General features: G+C 47.5%; 1 protein-coding gene across 7 annotated transcripts in view; it reads left to right on the top strand.

Moving 5' to 3' along the window:
* PDZD2 (PDZ domain containing 2) overlaps positions 1 to 16,598 on the top strand; it is a 372,225-nt gene that overhangs the window by 99,052 nt on the left and 256,575 nt on the right. The window contains exon 1 of one of the 7 annotated variants that reach the window (XM_082453652.1): positions 6,816 to 16,496. The exons of the other annotated variants lie outside the window; for them this stretch is intronic. The gene's annotated coding sequence lies outside the window, so the exon portion shown is untranslated. Of the gene's footprint in view, positions 1 to 6,815; positions 16,497 to 16,598 lie in introns of those variants that run through there. 7 annotated transcript variants of the gene reach the window in all.

Here is a 16,598-nt window from a genome sequence, read left to right as displayed (position 1 = left end):
TGTTCTGAGGATGGATGGGCTAGAATGGGAAGTCAAGTCTGAATTGCAGGACTTTTTATTATACATCAGCAATTGGGTGCAAAGACGATGTTAAACCCATGTGTTTGCTAATTTCCTGTTTGTCAGTTTCCTGGACATCCCCCTGGCAGGGCCTGGGCCCCAGTTGATGCTGCATTAAGTAACGGAGTCCGGGAACAGCCAGTGCTGCTGACTGATAACCTTGAGCCCTAACCCCATTCCGTGGCTTCAGCATCCAGGGTGGTGGTTTGGGCGTTCTCAGTACAGGAGATTTTTGTGAGGGTGGCCCCTCCGTATCACTCAGTTGTCATCAGGGATTTAAGATGCCGCCTCTGCAGGAGCTGGGCTGGGGGAGGAGGTGGGAACAGAACCCAGAAGTTCAACAGCCCAGCCCCTCTCTTTCCAAGTTTATACATCTTTGGGGGAGTATTCCTCCCTGTTCCCTGCACACGCTGGTGTTTCTCTGCCTTTGCAAATGCTCACCTTGTTCTCTCTTGAGAACTTGCTTTCCTTGTTCACTTGTCAAAATACCACCCCTTCCTCGAAGCCCATTCCTAATGTCCCAGCCAGATGTGGTTTCTGCCGCCTCTGAACCCCATAGTGGTTTATACCTTCTTTATGACATCATCTTCTCCAGGGTCTTACCCAGTCTTTTGAGCTGGAATGCCCACGGTGAAACGATGAGCCTTAATTATCGTTGAGTCCCTCCCCCAAGGCCCAGTGCAGTCTCTTGAACCCAGTAAGCACTTGATAACTATTATTCAAATTGAAGTTGACTTCCTTTATGACTCATTTTCAGCAGCTGCAGGACACTTGTCTCCTAAAGAAGATTTGGGTCAGGAATCAAACAACCAAATGTCTAAGATATGTCAGATGGAGAATATAAATAAATGAAGTGAGATTAGTATTTTTGATAGAGATGCCATTATAAGAAAGATTTCACTTTCTTCGTCACCCTTTAAAAGATGGTAAGAGGCAATAGATGCAGGGTCTCTCTTGGGAGGCAATAGGGAGTGGTGGAGACTGGGGTGAACAAGAGAGTGTGTGCTGATCCATCCATTTAAAGTCGACAACAACCAAGCCTTGGCTCTAGACAGACATTGCCACAGTGTTCCTGGATAACCTGATTTGTCAAGAGAAGTTGCAAATTCAGAATTTTTGCATGGAAAGCATTGATTCCTAGATGTTAGCAAATGATATCCCCCCCCACCTTTTTTTTTTTTTTTTTTTTTTTTTTGTCCCCAGCCAGCACCTTTCGGAGGGCCTGGCTCCAGTTTAGGACCTCTGATTTACATGTCAGACTTTTCCCCACTGAAGCAAATAGGTATATTTATCTTGAAATTGCAAGGAGATCTAGCTGCTTTTCATTAAAAAGAGGACGTTTGCCTCTTGCTTTTATTCTCTAGCATTTGCTTTCCACTGTCCTGCTTTTATTTGAGTGGGAACCCCAGGGTTACTAGTATTAATTTGTGCCTGAATGCCAACTCCATGTGGCATAAGCGCTTCTATAGCTTGCCTTGAACTCTGTATAATGGGCTTTTTATTTTCCTCCAGGAGTGGTTTAAATGGAGGCTGCAGTCTTCTGCAAAGCATAATTGGTTTTAAATTGTAGGTTTAATAATAATGATGTTGGGCTTAATGTAGCGCTTTTCAGCTTCTGCTGGCAGCCCTTGGCAGCCGGTCACTCAGCAATCTGTATACCCTCTCTCCTCAGAAGCAGACAGCTGTTAGGGACCTGAGTCCCCTCACCACATCCTGCTATGGACCACAGGGATGAGGGGGCCAAATGCCTGCTGCAGCCGGGGGCCACTAGAGGAGAGGGAAGCCGATGGGCGTCTCTTTGTGCCCTGAGCATAGGGGTCCGAGGCTGGACCATCAAGGCTCTTTGCTGTCTTTTTCCTCTCTTTCTTCGCCTTTGGGTCACCCCACAGCTCATTAGGAATTCTTTTGGAAGATAAGCAGAGGAATGCAAATTCCACAGTTTTGCTTCTGTATAGAAGGTTTAATTGAGAAGATATATTAACTTAATTGGTTATCATCAGGCTTCTAGCTTCTTTCTGTATTTTCAATAACTTTTTTTCATTTTCTTTTGCCATGGCCAATAAAGCGTCCCTTTAAAAGATTAAATCTTGTACTTTGGACTCTCCAAGTGGAAAGAGCTCTGGTTCAGAAATCAGAGAGCCAGGACTCTGATTATGACTCTTTCTAGAATGATCTGCATAAACTTAAATACAATACTCACTTCTCCTAACCTATTTCTGAAGCACTGGATGGATGAGTAGATTAAAGTACACGACCACCAACGTCCCTTCCAGTGCTTGTGATAGAGGACTTAAGTGTTTCTGTGAAATGACACCCAACTCCTCCTTGGATGACATTTGGTGTGTTTCAGAAGTCAATAAAAATACCAATCTACATATGTCATACAAAAGACTAACTGAGGCTTGGACAAGTGAGGGCTTGTTCAGCGAAAACTCAGCGTTTGTGTTATAAAAAGCGCAGAGAAGGATGCTGGTATCGTGTGATGTGGAGCGTCCTGCTTGAAAATTACAGGCAGCGCAGTCAATGACAGGGTAGCAGCACCCGTGGCCAGCTGACGACCGCCCTTTGGAGGTTTCCCAGGGTCCACCCTTTGGACAAACCACAGACGTTCAGAACTTGTGGGCTAGTTCACCATCAATGATGACAAGCAGTCTCTCATTTGTTTTGGGGTCTGAACTGCCTTGGCTTCGACCACCATTTCTAGATGGCTTTTTGTTTTTGTTGTAGACAGGAGCAAATTATAACGTGGGAAGAATGGATGAGGGTAAAAATGGAAACATGAAGTCTGAAGAAGTTTCTCTGGGCTTGGAAGTCTGCGGTGACCATTTGGACCAGCGTTTTGGAGGAAGTGGTGCTTGCAGAGTTTGAAGGTAGCACACGTAGAATACCCGATTTTGTACAAACGTCACCTGCGAAAAGCTGACCAGACAGCTGTATTCTGCCTCGCCCTCTCTCGTCTTTTGAACACACTTTGCTCCTCGAGGCCCCAAGTCAGTGCATCAGTAGACTTTGCTACCTATACCACTTTCAGTCTTTTTTCTTAATCTTTAGGTGGGGTGTTGTATTTTTTTGTAGGGGAAAATGGACAACCAAAGTTAACAGGCTTTGTTCTCTCAAAGTAAACATTCTTAAAAAGGACTGAACCAGGGGCTTCCCTGGTGGCGCAGTGGTTTAAGAATCCGCCTGCCAATGCAGAGGACATGGGTTCGATCCCTGGTTTGGGAAGAGCCCACATGCCGTGGAGCAACTAAGCCCTTGTGCCACAACTACTGAGCCTGCACTCTAGAGCCCACGAGCCACAACTACTGAGCCCCTGTGCCGCAAGTATGGAAGCCTGCGTGCCCTAGAGCCCGTGCTCCGCAGCAAGAGAAGCCACTGCAATGAAAAGCCCACGCACTGCAGTGAAAGAGTAGCCCCCGCTCGCCGCAACTAGAGAAAGCCCGTGCATAGCAACGAAGACCCAACGCAGCCAAAAATAAATAATTTTTTTTTAAATTAAAAAAAAAAAAAGACTGAACCTAACGTGAATGATAGATGCGGTGGAAGGGAAACCATGTCCTCCTTTTCCAGAAGCAATTTGCCAATCTCTCTGTGAAACGGAATAACAGCTTCTGAGGGGCAGATATTCGCAGCTGGTGAAGACAGCCCGGCCGGCTGTGCAGCGAGGGGAGAGGAAGGGTGGGCAGAGCAGGCTGGAACACAAGGCCATGTGCTCACTGCTCTAAAGAGCTGGACGTGGCATAAACAGCCGCCCACACTGATTCCAGTTCTGAGAATTAGGGTCCAAATTTTGAGGTCTACAGGTTAGGTACAGAAGACTGTTGTCTTCAGATTTCTTAAAAAGCCTTCACTGTTAAATTGCTGGCCACTAAGGTGTTGATGGCTGTAATTTAGGCCTCCAGATGCACCCAGGGCTGCACAGGAATGGGACACGGAATAGGTTCGTTCTGATGGGGAAAGGCAAGGACAGCACTAAAAGAAGACGGGTTCAGGTGAAGCATTGCAGGAAGAGGCGGCCGGGTGCCTCCAGGACCTGGCGTGTGTCTGCATGTGCCTGTGTGGAGCGAAAGGTCACGTGCTTACCGTTGACATAAGAGACCTTTGGGAATGAGGCTCGGGGTTAAGATGGCGTTGAGAAACTGTCAGAATTTTTCTAAAGGCTGTCAGCTCCCTGAGGGTGAGGACCATTTCATTTGTTTATCACCACATCCCCAGCACCTACCAACCAATATTATTATTCATTACTATTTGGTGGTTAATTAGATAAAAGGAAGGGGGAGAGGAGCTGGTGAAGACCTCACCCCAGCCCTGCCCAGCCATCCCATTGGCCCACATGGAGTCCTGTTCACCCTGAGGGTCTGTGGCTGGGTCAGCCATGGTGACACGCTAGGGCTTGGTGGAGGAACAGACCTCCTCTGGATGCTTAAAGCAGAAAAAGCATTTATTGAAAGGATGCTGAGCAGCCCACGGAGCCAAGGGGCCCTGAAGATCGAAGGGAGGAATCCAGGTGGACGGCAGGATGACAGCCAGGCGGCTTACAGGGCTGGTCTGGGGATGCTGGGCCGACTCAGCGCCCACGACACCGCTGGGTATCCCTGGACATTGTCCTGCTGCTTCTGGCCCCTCAGTGCTGCCCCCTGCACCAAACAACTCCTAGATCCCAAGTCCAGAGTGAGCGGTCATGCCTCCACCCGCTCGTGGGCTTGGGTCCTGGCTGTCCCCGCTGCGGCCAGCCCGGCAGGAGGCGGGGCACTGCCTTACACGTGACTTGGGGGCCTCCTTCCAAGTTGCTGGAGCAGGGTGGCCGTGCTGGGGAGGCCAAGGGAAAAAACACAGTGTCCCCTGGGGGCAGGAGTTGGAAGAATCCTCAGTATGATGAGTAATCCAGTTAGCTAAGCAAATATGAAGAAACAAAATAAAAACAGCCCTGTATGCATTTTAGACTTTTATTTTATTTTGAATCAAGGGCGACAAGGGCCAGCAGGTTACAGTGTATTAACGTTAATGGCAGTTCCCAGAGGCTAGGACAGCTTCCTGGCTGATGTGACACTCAGCACATTCGTAAGGAAAAGTCTCAGTGTGAAAGAGAACGGTCAGGGTGGTTTTGCTGTTGGTTCAACCCCACCAGAGCATCGGTGAGTTTCCGTCCCGGGTACGCACGAGGTCCACCCTGACCCTGTCGCTTTCCTCCCGACGAGCCGCCAGCTGCGCGGGACGGTGCTTTTTCTGGGAGCCTCACGTCAAGAGAAGGGGTCAGCCGGGGCCCGTTGGCCCAACCTTGAGCCCTGTGAAGTGCTCCGGCTTCTGAGGGTGAATTAACTCTTGTTTTTATTGTGCTGTTAATTCCAGCTCCTGCCTATCTCCCTAATTCATTCCACATGTCTGGTCCCTTCTGCCCGCGGCGGTCACTGCCCAGGCCGGGGTCCGGGGGGAGGGGGGAGGCGCGGTGGCTCGTCTCTTTCGTGTGTCTTGTCAACCTGTCTGCTGGCAGCTCTGTCCATGAGCCCCCTGGGTTCACAGGCGCCTCTCCTGGGAAGTGCCTCCTCCCGTTCTCACCCACAGTGGAGTGGAAACTTTTTGAGGGCCTGGACCTTAAGGCACTTGTATTTTATATCTTCTCTGAGCCTGACACTTAGCAGGGGCTCAACAAATCTCGTTCAGCCTGTGAGCAATTCGAAGCACTGGCGTGCTACCCGCCTTCGGCCACCACGCCGGGGAGAGCAGGAGTGGGGGGCTTCCCAGGGGAGGCGGAGCAGGGTCAGGCAGCCCCTCCAGCCCAGGGGGTGCCGTGAGGGGACACCCCAGAGCTCAGACGGTGGAGGAGGTACCCAGGTTCTGGTCTGGGGGTGCAGCACGCCTAAGGGTGGCCTTGACATGTTTGCGTGCCTCTGGGGCTGGGGACGCGGGACATGATGGGAAGGTGATGGCCGCTGGGAGGATGTACCTTCTCACACGTGGACCCTGGACGGGCCTGCCTGACACAATCCCGTGGTCATGTGTCATCTTCAAGTGGGAAATCCTCTAATTTTGTTTTCCAAAATGTGTGTTTTTTTTAACATCCTTATTGGAGTATAATTGCTCTACAATGGTGTGTTAGTTGCTGCTGTATAACAAAGAGAATCAGCTATACGTATACATATATCCCCATATCCCCTCCCTCTTGCGTCTCCCTCCCACCCTCCCTATCCCACCCCTCTAGGTGGTCGCAAAGCATGGAGCTGATCTCCCTGTGCTATGCGGCTGCTTCCCACTAGCTATCTATTTTCCATTTGGTAATGTATAAGTCCATGCCACTCTCTAGGCAGGCAGGAAAACTCTTCAAAATGTGTTTTTAGGAAGAGTTTTCCTGCCTGCTTCCCTCCCTGCTTTCCTTCTTCCTTCTCTCCCCCCCTCCTTCCCTCCCTCCCTTCCCTTTCTTCCTCCCTTCCTTCCTCTTTCCCTTCCCTTCTTAACCTGTCCTTTCCATCTTCTCTCTCCAAAAGCAGAAGGGCAGAGAAGGCACCCCAGGTGGATAGATGTGTCCATTTCAGAATTTTCCCATTTCCTCCTAAAGTATGGAAAGTGTATGGTCTCTGCCTTAAAAACAAAATGCTAGAGGAGTAAAGTGTCCGAGCAGCAGCTCCACTCTTCTCAGGCAGCCTCCGCCTCTCCCTCCTCTCGCCACCCCCCCCCACCCCGGGTTCTCTCATTACAGTACGTTCCCAGTCCTGCTTAAGTGTGTTCCCCACTCCTTGCTCCTCCTCCTCCTCCACCTCAGTTTCCAGCAGGTTCTCACCCTCTCTGAGCCATTAGCTTTGCCCCAATTCTAACCCCATTAGCAAGACTCATACAACCCGGATCAGCGAGCCCCCAGGACCGGAACTTCTAATCATCAGCCCCCGCCTCCCTTGGTCTGCGCCCACCCACTTCCCCAGTCTCTTACTCTATCGTTTCCATTGTTGTTATTTCTGGGTGCCTGGGGGCGAACAGCGTGACTAGCTGCTGCACAGTCAACGTGTGTTGGGACCACCCTATTCATAACCACACTGTGTTTTAACAAGGATGCGTTTGAACAGCTGTCAGTGCACACACACCAGGCTCTTTGAGGAGGCTTCCAGGGGAGCGAAGCTTCCTAGTATGAAATTAAAAGATCAGTTCTTTGTTCCTTCACCCAAAACTTTGGTTTCGCCTGATTGGCCGGCCCTCTCGCCTGGAGCCCAGCATGTGATCCATGGAATGTTGTTAGGTGCTTCTAGTGAGTAAGGTTTGGGAAAACACAGTTAGAAACAAACCTAAAATCTCTTTACCAAGGGGCTTCTCAGAAGTATTAATAGGTTAAGTTCGGTGATGGCAGGGGCCATATCTTTGTTCTTCATTCCGATGGCTAAGAATAAAAAATGATCAAAAATGAGAAAATGCGTCATGAATTTCCAAGAGGAGATATGGTTTACGGCCTCTCCCAACCTCAGGACCCTGCATTTGCAGAGCATCTCCCAGGAGAGGCTTGAGGGCATCTTGCTCTAGGCGAAGCAGGCGGGAGGGGTGGGGAGGGTGTTTCTTGGCCAATATTTCATCTCCTTAAGGAAGCAGAGTAGGAGTGGAGGAGGGTTGCCCTTAAAGGATAAAGTGGCCATTGGAGTGGAGGCTGTTATGTTGAACTCAGGCAGAATTGCATTAAAACATGTATTTACTGAGCATCCGTCATGCACTGGGAGTGATTCTTAGGAAATGTGCAGGCAATGTGCCGGGTGCTTGAACAATAGTGAACCAAACATAGTTCCGGGTGTGAAATAACTTCAGCAGTTTCCATGAAACAAGCCTAGAGGAATAATCAGGGAACTATGCAAGACAATATATGCTGGTGAACTGAGGCATATGATGCCAACAATAAGTGGTGTGAACAGTTAAAATAGGGGAAAAATTGGACATGCCTAGGGTTATCAGGATGACATTTGGGAGAAAGTGGAACTAGATGTCAGAGAATGGGAGGGATATGGATTGTAGAGCAGCCGAATGTAATTGTCCCATGGGATCCCAAGAGTTCTTTGTTTTGTCCACACTTAGGTATCCTAAGCACTTCATCCCCAGCACACAGTAGCTGCAATAACATTTGTTAAATGAATGATATGGTAGAGGAGGGAGGAAGGGCGTTTCAGAAGCTCTGGGGTGGGAACGTGTTTACTCTGTTGGTGGTGTGAGCAGCAGTGGGGTGGGGTGGTGGGATGGAGTCGTTTGGGAGGTATTGAGTGATAAGATGGGGCCAACCTGTCAAGAGTCTTGAATGCCAGGATGGGAATTCAAATGTGATGTTGTAGATTCTTAATTTATGAAGATAACATGGGAAAGAGACCACAGGAAGAGCCACCAAAATGGAAAAATGACAACAGCAGCAGTATCCCAGCAGTCTGGTTATTAGCCTGATGACCGACTGCAGGGTAGGCAGGAGGAAATCAGACTCTTCCAAATGGGCATTAGCAGTGAGAGTATAGAAAAAAGAATCTGAGAGACATTCTAAAGGAGAGAAAGAGGTTTGGGGAAATAAAAGAGAAGGAGAAAGTAAAGACAACACCCAGAATTTGAATAATTAGAATGTTGGTATCTTTGGAAGGAAAAAACGGAGGCATGTCTAAGAGTCCAGATTTTAGCGTAGTCAGAGCAGCCCACTAGATTTGTCCTGAAGATGGTTGGAAATGTGATGTTGAAGTTTGCATGAGAGGTCTCAGAGAGGAAAAGGAGAAAGCTAAGGACTCAGGACTGCCCCTGGTACCTCCTCCCAAAAGATGGAGGGTAAGTTTGTGGCCAAGTTGATATTTACTATGGGAGAGTTTGAAGCAGACATTGAAGGATCAGGTGTAAGGGCCAAAGAGACCTTATGGAAATTTCCTGAACCAGAATCTCTGGGCATCTGGACATCTGGATTATAAACAAGCATATAATGGGATTCCATGGACACGATGCCTTGAAGACCATGTCTCTGCTGCCCGCATCTCATGACAATTGGTTAAATGTTATAGGAGAAAGGCCACTTGAATATTAACAGTCCACCAGTTCGTGCACACTGGCTTAATAGGCAGTTTCTTACTTTCTGGAGGTGGTCGAAATAAGTGAGCTCATTCAAAAATTTTCATGGCACCAAAAGATAAATGAGAATTTGTGAGCCGTTGTGTTGAGACACCATGGCCAATTAATATTCAGACAGAGCCTCTGGATATCTGTCATACGGCTTGAGGATTTTTATCTTTTTTTACTTAAAAAAATTTTTTTTTAACATAGGATTTTTAATTTTTAAAGTCATGAGCAGAATAATAGAATAGACTCTATTTATATTTTTGTGTAAAGACCAGGCTGATTTAGCAGCAGTAATATCAGACTGAAGTGGTGACCACATTCTCTTGATTGTATATTGGGGTTAGACAGGAGCTGAAGGCCTTAATGTGAGCAGGCTGAGGCCAGGGCCAGACTGGGGACCTGACACTTGGAAATCACTAGCACGGTATCCAGAATAAGAAGCACGGGGAGTGCAAGAAGCACTGGCCAAGGGCAAAGTCAGAGGTGAAGACCAGCAGGCACAGGGACGAAAACAGAATGCTGAGGGGTAGGGCAGGCACATAACTGACCAAGACTAATTCTTTTATGTGTGCATGTGGTAAAGTACACAAAGCATAAAATTTACTGCTTAACCATTTTAAACTGGCGTTAAGTGCATTCACAATTCAGTGGCATTAAGTACGTTCACAATGTTGCACAACCATCACCGCTGTCTAGTTCCAGAGCCTTTTCATCATCCCAAAAGGCAACCCCATTCCCATTAAGCAGTCCCTCCCCATCTCCCTCTCCCCAGCCCTGGCACCCACTAATCTGCTGTCTCTATGGATTTGCCTATTTTAGATAGTTCGTATCAATGAAATCATATGGCCTACTTCTCTCACTTAGCATAATGTTTTCAAGGTTTATCCACATGGTAGCACGTGTCAGAATATCATTCCCTTTTTATGGTTGAATAATATTCCACTGTGTGGATATACCGCATTTTGTTTATTCATTCTTCAGTTGATGGACATTTGAGTTGTTTCCACCTGTTGGCTGTTGTGAACAGTGCTGCCATGAACACTCGTGTACAAGTTCTATTTACACACCTGTTTTCAGTTCTTCGGGGGTATATACCTCAGAATACAAATGGTAATTCTGTGTTAGCTCCTTGAGAAATTGCCAAACTTTTCCACAGAAGCTGCACCACTTTACCTGCCGCTCAGCAATGTATGAGGGTTCTAGTTTCTCCACATCCTCACCAACATGTGTTTGACTAATTCTTGTTGTAAGTTTCACAGCCAGGTGCTTCTTCCAGGGCCAGGGGCTGACCCCAGTGGGGCGACCTCCAATGGTCTTCAAGACCCAGCTCTCTGTGACCACAACCACGATGGTGATCGATGGAGAGGACAAGCCTCAGCCAAATGCCTCAAGTTCGGCTGCCCAAGCTTGATTCACGATTTCAGCACCTTCATGGTATCTGCCTTCCTGCTCAGTCACTCCCTCTGATGCCCGACTCACCTTTCAAAAGTTACCAGCACATCTTATGCTAGCATTGGCCTTTCCCTCCCTTTAGCGAGACTGCTCAACGCTTGAACCAGTTCACAGTCGTGCAACAACTTTGATGGAAGCCATGTGTCATGGTGGTTTTGAGTACAGCTGGCTGAGTGCAATCGTTGGCCACAAATCAAAGCTCATTAGACGGAAGCATTAAATAAATCAGGACTGGGGAGGGAGGTGACTGTAAATGGAGGGCTGAATGTGAGAGATAATCCAGTCTGCTATCTCTAGTGTCTTTCCCACTTGGAGTGTTTAAACTTGGCCTGACATTTATAGGCATTTTTCAGCCTCTTCTCCTGCCCCCATCCCTCTGCCACACACTTCCCCACAGCGATGAGCAAACTGGGAATAATTTGACTTGAAATCAAGGTGGAGCTCAGTAGAGCGGGTAATTAAGAATGTGATTTTTTTTTTTTAAGCACTCAGGGAGTTATGAGAAGTCAGAAACGCCTTTTTCTTTTGAATAAGAGTTACTGGTTTGTGAGGGCAATGACTGAGACATCATTGTCTGTGTCCTAGGAAGCTGCAGGGCTCTGAGAGTAGCCCTCAGTACTTCTTAATGCCAGGGTGAAACTTGCCAGCATCAACATGACCTCTGGCTCCTGCCCACAAGGTACCTCATGCCAAGGGCTATAGCCCCCACTGGCCCTCTGGTATTGGACTGTCAACCTGACCTGCTTCCTATGGAAAGCAGTCCCCAGTCTTCCGGGCGGGTCCCCAGCATGCAGCCCGCCATCCACTTCAGCCCGCCATCCACTTCAGCCATGGAGCTCTGCCCTTACCAGCTGTGTGGTTTCTTCTTTAGGGCAGACCAAAAAAATAAAGACCCTCACCATCCTCAATAACAACCACCGCCTACCACAAAAAGAGAGTGATGTTCACAAGCCGCACTGGAGGGAAAGAACTTAGAGGGGAAGAACCACTCTGGCAAATAAGTCATATGAATTTTAATGGTGAGTGTGCTCTTACATATAACATGAATTTAAGAACATGGAAACTGAGGAGATGGAGAGGAAGTGACGTCAGCAAGATGGCAGAATAGGAAGTCCCAGACACCTCTTTCCCCAGGGAGACATCTACTCAACAACTGTACGTGGACCAATTGCCTTTGTGAGAAATCCAGAAACCAGTTAAGAGATTCCTGCAACCCAGGTGGGCATGAAACCAGCTTCTCGAGGCCAGTCACGTGACTACAAGTTGGAAGTGGCCAATAGCACACAATCAGTCTTCAAAGAATTTGAAAATAGAGGATAATAAAATAATAAAATATGAGATCAACGTGTAATGAGTCACAGTAGAGGCCTCACATGAAAGGGGGATCGTCTGGCCCTGAAATACTGAAGACAGAAGCATTAAGGAGACAAGCCCCAGAACACTGGGCAGGGCACCTGCTGTCCACTCCTTCAACACTTCTGCTAAGGGTGACCAGCGTATCGGCGCCCAGAGAGGAAACTCCTCCTACCCCTCCATGGAAGATGTTCTTTCTCTCTCCCAGACCATCAGTGGCCACACTTCCCTCTAGTTTGGAGCTTCAAACTTCAACTTGACACCCAAAAGCTAAAATTGGGAAAGGACTTTTTTTGTTTTAAGTGAAGGATTTTGAAGATGGTAATTTAAGTTACAATGAAGATAAAAAGCAATTTCCTGCCCACCACTTCTCACCCTCTCTTCTTTTTTCCTCTTCCTCCTGCCCTATTGTCTGAAAAATGCAGCTTGAGAAAATATGACCCCGGGGAATAGTGGATGTGAGAAAGATGTGTAGCCTGAGCTGAAGAGCAATTAGCTGTCCCTGAGCAGTCTCCGAGCAAGCAGAGGCGTGTCCCTGAGGCAGGAAGACATCACCATGATTTAGTTCTGTGTTGGTTGGTTTGCTGACAGCGTGCTGTGTGTCCTCGGGCCCCATAAGAAATGGCTGGTGAAGACTGAGGTCACCACTTCGCCCAGCTGGACCGTATCTTTGCAGTGACCCAAGGGTCAGTGAGTAAGAAAGAGAAGGCTGAGGCCAGCTATGACCTTGAATATGTATCCAGCTGTGAGCTGTTGCCTAGGCTTCAAAATGGTAAATGAAGATTATGCCTGCTTGGTTTTTGCTTCTTTATGTTTTAAAAAAAATTCCCTTTATAGTACTATATCCCATAATCTGAAACTTGCAAGCCCACATCTGAAAGATGCTAATAAATATAAAACAGAGTTCCATGGTCAGTAAGCTTTAACAGCGCTGGTGAAAGCCTTAAGCAGATGTCTACAGTACAGGACTGCTCAGAGCCTTCAGTAGGAATAATGACTCTAGGAAGAGTGTACAGCAGACAGCAGTTCTCAAATGTACCTGATTATGGAACGCTCTTCAGTCCGGTGGCTCTTTGTTATTCAGTAGAACACGTCTGGCTGCTCTGTACCTGTTCCTCAGTTCAAACCTTTCATTGTCTGAGTTGATCTTTCAAACTAGATGACCCAATACCTTGTATTCATTTCTCTTCTACGTGATGGTTTTGACCCATTTTGACGATGTTTTAGAAAAGATCCATCCACCAGCTCGAAGAGGAGGACTATTTAAAGGTTTCAGATGGCCTTATCATCTGCAGCTTTAATGATGAGGACAGGGGCCCAGCGAGATGATATAGTCGCCCATGGCCACACTACCGGCCAGTCAGTGCAGAGCTGGGCAGTGTGACCATGCAGTGCCTGCCTGCAGGCTCAGGGTCTTCCCTCAGGCCCTCACTTTTCCATGCATGATCTCCTTTGAGCCTGAGGTCATGGCTCCTGTCTTGTTTCCTGGTTTGTTCTTAACCCATACTTCTTGAGAGGATTTATCCAGGTCCCTTATGCCAACTGGTATTTAGCCATTTTCCCTTTGTCCCAATTTAGGTAACGAGATCCCTCGCCAAATATTTTTTGGTGACATATTTGAAGGCAGAGTAATACATTGGGAACAACCAGATGCACTCCTTTGGAACAGCGGCTTCTTCACTAGGCTATCTTTCCACCTGTGAGATCAGCGCTTCCTTCTGATTTGTTGCACCTAGAGGCTTGGCACAGCCAATGGCAAGAGGATAGGTGGTACCAGGTACATGGAACCAGGTCCTGGAGTTAGGTCTCTGTCCACCAGGTGAGGTGGGCAGGATTTCGTATCATAGAGATCTACTAATAGCACGCTGTGGTTCAGGCAGACAGCTGCACCAGGGTCTCCGAAGGCTGGTGGAACTCAGTGAAGGGCGGGCTGACAGGCAGCTTGCAACACACTCCAGCTGTCGGTGCAAGAGGCAGGGCGGTCTTCCAGATGCTAAGATGGGGACTAGCAAGAGATAGATGAGGCTCGGTGGTTAGAGCTGAGAGCATGATGAGGACGGAAGCAGCGACGGGGATGAATTGATGCCGAGTCTAGGGGTACGCTGCTGAGCCGCTCTCCGATCTTTCCTGCCAGATGTGAACGGTTGCCCCGACAATTACTGACGGTGCTGAGCAGGGGTAGGTGGAGGGCTGGAGGGATCACAGGGGCTCACACGTAGGGAGAGGCGACAGGCTGAGGCTGAGAACCGACAGCGCCCTCTGCTTCCCCTCGTGTAACACTTGTAATCCCGTTCCTGATCTTCACGCTCACAAATTCTCTAAAGATGGGGGCAATGCCTGTTTTGTTCACCTTTGTACTGCCTGAGCACAGCGCTGCCCCTGCAGTTCTCAGTAAATGCTTTCAGAAATGAATGCATGAATGAATTGGAACTATTTAACAATAGTGGAGTGAAGTCCACGCGGGAGGCGATGCTCAAGGAGCTTGAAATCTGGGTCCTTCCATTGGAGAGGGTGGATGTGTGCTTGTGAGTACCTCCCTGACACGGTGATTTTCCAGACCCCTCAGGCTTGAGTGGCTTGTCTTTGAGTCAGCGCTGACCAGACAGCCTGGATGGGGCATGAAGCTGAACTAACCTGGATGGAGGCCAACATAGTTGGCTTCCGAGGCTGCAAGTCTGTTTCTAGTTTGGACAATTTGTCCAGTAAACATTCAGCAGGCTCTGTTTCACCTCACTGAGGATAAAAGGGAAGCTTTGGATCAGAACCCTAGAGCCAGACTTCAGACCAGCAACGATGTTTCTAAAATCACCAAGCAAATGTTTTCCAATTACCCATTGTAATTCGGCATTTCGATATCAGAAAAGGACAGCTGATCAGACATTAAAAAGTGCACAGCCTCCGAGTTTACAAATAGGGCAAAAAAAATCAATATCAACTTAATTTTGACTAATAGAGTGAGGTTTCCAGCCAGGCTAGGAGGTTGGCTTTTAGTTTTAAGTTGTTCCTCCTGATATTTTAAAATCCTGTTGTGTTCTGATTCACTGAAAAATGGAAGAAGTCAATTAATTTTTAATGCAAAATGCAGAGTTTGGATGTGCCTGAGTGGCTTTCGGAGTGTGGCAGGGCTCCAGGGAGGCCGAAGTCCACAGTCACAGGACACAGGCTATGGTAAGGAGTTTTGGAGTCACTTAGCTCATCAATAACGTCTTGATTCTTATTGATGAAAACTTTCGGACTAAATGCTAATGCCTTTCAAGGAACCGGATCTGGATTTTGTTGTTATTGTTTTTCCTTGAGCTCAGTGAAGTTTCTTACGGGTCCCCCAGTGAAGTCCTTATAACTTATCTGCCCTCTTTGGTCATTTCACCAAGACTTACGTGCTCTGGCAGGCTGATGCTCACTCTTTCCAAAGATGAAAGGCATGTCACTGAAAATACTCATCAGGCTCAAGGAAAAGCATTGTGAGTTTTGTATAATCACAAACAAAGGAAAGTAGAGCCCATTTGGAGTCTGTTCTGTCTGTGGAAGAAAAAGAAAAGAGGATGAAGAAGAAGTGTCAGATGATTTAGTTTTATCGCAGCTTCTTAAGCCCAAGCAGTGGTGTCAGAGGCCTGGGATCTGACCTCACGCTCACACTCTTGTGTCTCCCCCAGGCTAGAAGAAAGCCTGTGCAAGCCAGGCTCCGTGAGACGTGTGGGCCAAAGGGAGCCAACAGAGTCAATGGATGTATCCCTCATGTGTGCTTCAGCGAGTCTCATGTGCAGCTGGCATTTGGGAGGGGAGACAGTGTTTGGGGGGCTTGTCTGGGGTTGGGGAATTCATCCTGAGTGGCTGTAGTCTAGGTAACCCAGGGGTACTCCCTGTTCTTAGTTCACTGGCTGTGGTTGGCTGTCAGTGGGGGTTAGAAATTGTAAACAGGGCTAGGATACTTGGAAGGCCCAGAACAGGTGCTAACTCACCTGGTCTTTAGGGCTCTGGGATTCCTTGGACCAGGCCAGATTCCTTGAGAGAGGCGCTCATAGCAGTGACCATCCCAGAATTGTCTGATACAAACGAAATCTAGTGGCTTGGAGAGCTCTACACACTTGCATTCAGAGGGAAGCTTCATGTGTAAAGTAACAAACCAAGGCAGTTTCTCTGCTGTACCTGCAGCTTTCTTAGATTTTCAGTGTTAGAAAAAAAAAAAAAAGCAACTATGCTGTGAATCGCCTCAGCTCTGGGTCTTGTCTTCTGTCTTTTCACTTTATTTTGCCTATCATTTTCAGTTTTTAAGTGTACCTCACTGTTTTGCAGGAGTTGTGGTCTTGAAAATTTTCCATGGTTTCTTTTGTGTGTGTGTAAAGAAGAGTGTGTGGTTAAATCATTAGAGAAGCTTGCTGTTAAAGGTGACATTGCAACAATGCAATTTGTAAAAGGAAGAATTCTTTGATTGTACAAATAAGCACGATTTAATGGAACTGCTTGGGAATGAGCTTTGAGTCTAATGTATTTGTTGTTCATAAATTGGGACCTTCTGTGACAGTAGATGAAGTTCTGCCACTCTGTATTTGACAAAAGAGGAAGTAGACAGTGATATAGGGCTTGTCTGTGACTATTTTTTTTTTTAATTTTTTTTTTATTAATTAATTAATTTATTTTTTGGCTGTGTTGCGTCTTCGTTTCTGTGCGAGGGCTTTCTCCAGTTG

Source organism: Balaenoptera physalus (assembly GCF_965194825.1).
Source record: "Balaenoptera physalus genome assembly, chromosome: 3".
Lineage (NCBI taxonomy): Eukaryota > Metazoa > Chordata > Mammalia > Artiodactyla > Balaenopteridae > Balaenoptera > Balaenoptera physalus.
Note: the sequence above shows the minus strand (reverse complement) of the source record. Positions and strands in the feature narration are given on the sequence as shown.